We start from the raw sequence: 6,652 nt of genomic DNA on the forward strand, positions 1-6,652 counted from the left end.
GAGAACAGAGCAGGTTAACACTGCCTGGTTCAAAATTGGGAAGGGTATACGCCAGAAATGTGCCTATCTCCATACCTTTTTAACCTATATGCAGAACAGATTATTCGAGAGGCTGGGCTCTATGAAGAGAAGTGTGGCATCAGGATTGGTGGAAGATTTATTAACAATCTGCGTTATGCAGATGACACAACACTGCTTGCCAAAACTGAGGAAGACCTCATGCACTTGCTGCAGAGGGTCAAGGACTGCAGCCTTCAGTATGTACTGAGGCTCAACGTCAAGAAGAGAAAGATTCTCACCACTGGACCAATTGGTAGCATCAGGATGGATGGCGAAGAGATTGAGATTGTTCACAGCTTCAGTTTGCTTGGCTCCACGGTCAACACTCTTGGCACTAGCAGCCAGGACATCAAAAAACGTATCACAATGGGAAAGTCTGCTGTTAGGGACCTCTCTGAGGTACTCAAGAGCAATGGCGTGTCTCTGGAGACTAAGTTGTGTCTGATACAGGCCATGGTCTTTGCAATCACCTGTTATGCATCAGAGAGTTGGACAATGACTAGGGAGGATAGAAGGAGAATTGATGCCTTTGAGCTGTGTTGTGGAGAAGAGTATTGAGAGTACCATGGACTTCCAAGAAAACAAACAGATTCATCCTGGAGATGGTTAAATCAGGCTGCTCCTTAGAGGCAAGGATTCTGGGGCTTCGTCTGACATACTTTGGACATGTTGTAAGGAGGGACAGGTCCTTTGAGAGGGACATCATGCTTGGTAGGATGGAGGGACAACGCAGGAGGGGAAGACCCTCTATGAGATGGACTGACTCAGTGACTGGGGTAATCAGGATGGGTGAGTTGGAGGCAGTACAATTGGCACAGGATAGAACAGATTTTAGGGCTATTGTACATAGGGTCGCTATGAGTTGCAAACGACTCAACGGCATATAACAACAACAACAAGTCTTATTAAAATATTTGGATCTTGACCAGTGTTTTCTTTCATTTTGTGCCCTTAATATACTTACCATATGTCATAGCAAAGACTGAGTTAGAGCTTGCACATAGTTAATTAGGGAAAGTCATTCCAGGGTTCAAAAGTCAAGGAATAAGAAAAAGAACATGAGAAGAACAAAAAAGCCAATACAAAGTACATTACCAAGGTCGACACCCCTGTAAACAATTGGACATCAACCTCATTGGAACCTTATGAAGAAATGTCCACTTTAGAGAAAGAAATGAGGAGTATTTTAGGCAACTTCTGCTCCTCAAGTACCAAAGGTGTCCCATAAAAAGTTGACTTCTATTTTGTGAATGTGGACGTTGATTTCTTTCTGGCAGCATTTCCACCATGGTTCAGAAGATCCAGAAACAGCAAGGATATGGCCAGTTACACCATTGCAAAACTGACTATCATAGCAGTGAACCTTGATGAAGTAAAATACTTTGTATATAAGGTGCCTGATGTATCATGCATCTATGTCTGCATTTCAGGTCTCTGATAACAAGATCCACCAGTTTCCTTGAGAGAAAGTGGGAGATATAAAAAGGATGTGTAAGGGATCAGGGATAGTGTTAAAGCTTCTCAGAAGCCAACATCATCGACAGTGCCAACAATAGGCAGAGCCAGAAGATTAGAAGGACTGTCAAAGAATTGCGAGGCTAAGCAGACAGATGGCTCAGAAAGCTGAGTCTTATAACCAGCAGGTCACTCACTCCAAGGTCCTACAAGTCCAGCTTTTTTTTTTCTGCTGCTGGCCAATGTTTTGCCTGGACCTATGCAGAGCTGGACAGAGATCTACAAACAATTCAAGCAAATAAAACACTCCAAAAATGAACCTCACTCTAAATCCTAGCCATCTTCCTTTAGCAAAGTCTGCTTAGGCAAATTTAAGAAGACCACATTTTCCTTCATCAGCCTCTGCCTCCAGAGAGAACTCTTAATATTTGGATTCTCATTTCCCAATCATACAGACACCAACACCTTTCTAATCATCTTGATCCTTTATGCTTATGATTGTGTTGCCCCTCCCAGGGGTACCTTGACTAGTTATGGGAACACTCTAAGACTTAGTTTATCCCCACATCTTACATACCCTTCCTCCTTTAAGAGCTTCTTCCTATATTCTGAGAGATCTTAGGCCAAATAATGTTTTCCCAAATTCATCTCTCTTTTTCCCCCTTATGTTACTGTTAACATAAATATCATAAGTGAGTGGTATATGATAGGAATACAGTTCTGGAGGTCAACAATCTAAGGCAGGGCCTCAGCTATGTCAATTCCTTCTTAATAGGCAGGTCTGCTGTGCCTTGTTCCTTGGCATATAGAAGATTCTCACATAGTGTCTGTTTGCCCCCTCCCTTGGTATTAGTATGTGCTTATCTCTGTGTCTAATCTGCTCTTTTTATATCCTAATCAGTGATTAGGTTTAGGGTAACACTACAGTAGGATAGCCTCATTAATATAACAAAGAAAACCCTATTTCTCAACAGGATTACATCCACAGATATGGAGGTGAGAATTTCAATACATATTTTGGAGGGATACAAATTCAATCATAACAATATCCATGCCTAAAACTCTAGTTCCTATGAATATATTACATTACATAGCAAAAGGTCTTTGCAGATGTGATTAAGATACGGAGATTATCCTGGATTATCCAGGCAGGTCCAATCTAATCACTTGAGCCCCTTAAAAGCTGTGAGGTTTTTCCCAGCTACAATCAGTCAGATGTGACAGAAAAGAAGCAGGAAAGATAAGGCCAAAATAGAAGTCAAAGAGGTAAACTGTAGGAAGGACTCCACTCATCTTTGCTGGCTTTGAAAATTAAGGGGACCATAAGCCAAGTAATGTAGGCAGCATCTAAAAGCTCCAACCAACTCTCCATTAACTATCAACAAAGATACAGAGACATCGGTTCTATGCCCACAAAGACCTGATTCGGCCAACAACCTCAATGATTCTGGAAATGTAGTCTTCCCCTGAATTGCCAGTGAAGAGTACAGTGCTGCTATCCTCTGGTTTCAGTCTGGCAAACATAGCCACAGTTAAGATCATGGTGCAAGAGTCAGCAATATTTTGTTGTATACAGGGTTACTATGAATCTGAACTGACTTGATGACACCCAAGTACAACAATCACCAAGACCCATTACAGACTTCTAACCCACAATTATGAGATAATAAGCTTGTGTTGTTTTAAGTTTCTAAATTTGTGGTGATTTATTACAGCAGTAATAGAAAATTAATATAGAACCTTAAGTGCTTCAAAAAGAACTCTTTGTCTCTGATAAAATAATTGACTGACAGACTCTTCAAAAATGGCAAGTTCATGAAAAGGCAAAGTGAAACTGAAGAACTGTCACAGATTAGAATTGATTAGAGAGTCTGAACAACTAAATACAGCATGGTATCTGGAATTAGATCCAACAAGGAAAAAGGATATAAGAATAAAATACATTGAGTTATTAGTATTACACTAACATTAATTTCCTAATGTTATCATAATAGTATAGTTTTTGCCATGTCAATAAGCCTGTCTCCTATAACCTTTTGCATAGGAGGTTGCATTTTCAAAATAAAGAACAATACAGAAAAATGGAAGATATTGTGACAGTAGTACCCTTCTGAAAGAAGGTCTGCTCACTATGGTCAACACAGAATCAGCACTGTCAACATCAAACAAATGAACAAAAATGTCTGCAGCAGGTTATAGGGTTTGTATCACCTCGACTACTTATCTTATAACTCTTTTTTTTGAAATCCTGATGACATACATAGGAAACCTCCAGCCACTTACACACGACTTCTCCTAGGCTCCCTCACTATTCTACCTCCCATAGAGTTGGGCTATGGATATATTTGTCTTCCTGGATCCTGAATCCCTGACTTCATATTCCTCTCTCTCTGGCTCCCAGTTGGCTGCTACACTTCTAATCTAACAGAAGCTAAGGAGAGAAGTCCAAAAATGAGCAAAATTGTTATTACAACCTTTTTATGTCTATCTTCAAAGGATTACTTTACCTAGAGAAGGAGACAAAGAAGTATCATTAGTCTGCATTGTCCCCTTTCAGTCTCTTTGTTCATGAACCTAATCAAAGTATCTTTCTGAGAACAAAAAGAAGAGAGAGAAAAGAGGGGTGAGCAACACAGGCAAACAAAGAACCAAGGCAATCAGATATCAATCATTCACACCTTTTGTTTTTAAATAAAATTATTAGTTTATCCTGGTTTGCTTACAAAGTTCATATACATTGTTATCACACAGGATCTTACCCTATCCCTTTACCCACCCCTCCGTCCACCCATCAAATTGTGCGACCCTATAATTAACCCCCTGTCCATCCTCACCCCTCTGCTCCTACCCTCCCCCCTTCTTGGATCTTCATGCACGTTTTATTAGTTATCTTTCTCTTTCTGCAATAATGGTATTATACAGTATTTGTCCTTAAGGGACTAAGTTAGTTCACTTAGCATAATGCTCTCCAGCCCCTCCCAAGTTATGTATTGATTTTCAAAATCATTACATGCATTGTGTTTTATAAAATCAATCACCATTGGACCTTGTCCATCATTACCAATCTTTTCAGGTCCCTGCTGGATCCTTCTCATTGCCTTCACCCTCTCCCTCCACCCACCAAACTACAACCTTGTGGTTTCACCCACAAACATCCTCACTCCTCTGCTCTCACCCCATTCCCCCTTGAATCTCCATACATTTTTTACAAGTTATCCTTCTATTTTTACAATAATGATCTTATGCAGTATTTGTCTTTAATTAGACTGACTTGCATAGACCAATCACTCACCTCCTAATGGATGTAACAAAATAGCCATGCACCACTAATAATTATAATACCTGCTTAAATTAACCATTTCTGTGGTTGCTGTTGTGTACCTTTGAATAAGAACCAATCCATAGCTGACCTTCTGGCTCTTTTAAGAGGAAGTTAATCACATGGGAGGAGATTGCCCATTTTTTTCCTGCAGAGCCGCTGGTGGACTCAAACCACATGCCTTTGGGATTGCAGTGCAGCTTCTTGCCACTAGGCCACCAGAGCTCCCTTCTCTGTTATTATAAAACTTTATGTTATTGGTTAAAAGTGTACCTCTTCCCAAACTCTTGAACAATCTTTCTTCTCTCAGCTGATTTTGCCCCTTTACCAGGTCCTTCACTTTGGCAGCCTAGGTCAATTTTCTCACTGACATTTCAACTTCTATTCATATGCCCAAATTGAACAGTTGCATTTTATTATTTCTGCTGCCTTTCAGTCATATGCCCTGTTCAAGTGTCCTCTAATTCTCTATTAAAGAGACAACTTGGTGTCAATCCTGGATGTCATGAATTTCATCTATACTTTTAATCCAGATTTCCATAATACTTTACCTTACAACTTCCCCTTTCTACATAAACACACATTTCAAATATCTTTTTGTGTTCTACACAAACTGCCCTATATTGTCATATACCTATCTCAGCCAGAATAAATTTGTTGGCCTTAAATAAACAAAGGACCTTCCATAATGTGGATAAACCTCTATCAATCAGTTGAAGGCCTTAGGAAAAAAAAAAGACATTTTCCCTGGAGTATAATCAGCCTGAAGACTATAAATAATAGACATCTTGTCAGAATAATTTCACACTTCCCCTTGCTTGACCTGTGGATTTGGGGAAATAAGATTGATGAGATCTCCAGTCTGTTGCCTGACTTGTGAGTACTGGACAAGCCATCCCCAACAATTGTATGAGCCAAGTCAATTCCTCAAAAAATTCTCAGTAAGGAACCTTGGTACCATAGTGGGGAGCATGCTAGAGTGTCAGTCAAAAGGTGAGTGGTTTTAAATACCAGCTGTTCTATAGAAAGAAAATAATACAGTCTAGTCTCATAAATATTTACAAACTCAAAACCCAAAAGATGGTGTTCATGCATTGTAATTGACTCAACAGTAGTGGGCTTGATTTTGGCTGTCTATCAGTCATAGGGAGCCCAGGTGGCTTAGCTGGTAAAGAATTGCAGTGCTAATCTAAAGACAAACCATTCAAATCCTCTTGCTATTCCTCAGGAGAAAGGTGGGCAGTCTTCTCCTGTGCTGTTACTCCTGAAAATTCACTGAAGGGTCAGCTTTGAGTTGGTTCTGACTCAATGGCAATAAGTTAGAGTTTCCAATCTATCTATAATTTGTCTTAGATCATATAGTTTTTGGTTTTTTGAGAGAATCCTGACTAAGACATTGTGTTTCATAAAAGGTATGATATACAGAAAGCAACAAATGGATGCTTAAATTAGTAGATGAAAGTTTGTGGAGAAGCAAGATGTTTACATAACTTCTAAAAATCTCTCCCCAAATATTACAGTGATCTTATAGGACAGTGTCCATAGAGTTTTTAAGACTGTTGATTTTGTGAGAGTGAATTATCAGTCTTTTCTCCTGTTCAGAGACTGATGAGTTTGAATCTTTGACTTCTTTTCTTTTATTATTAAATTTTATTAATTTTAATGAACATTTACAGAGATTTTGGATTTTCATTCATTCATTGTTGCACTATTTTTTCTACCCTCCTCCCCAGTTTGTTCTTCTTTTCCCCACCTCCTTGAAAGTCTGTTTTAATTGTCCATTTGCCACAGTGCTTGTCAAAGCCAGTTCTGATTAAT

Source organism: Elephantulus edwardii, unplaced genomic scaffold (genome assembly GCF_000299155.1).
Source record: "Elephantulus edwardii isolate Elephantulus edwardi_28Jun2011 unplaced genomic scaffold, EleEdw1.0 scaffold00063, whole genome shotgun sequence".
Classification (NCBI taxonomy): Eukaryota; Metazoa; Chordata; class Mammalia; order Macroscelidea; family Macroscelididae; genus Elephantulus; species Elephantulus edwardii.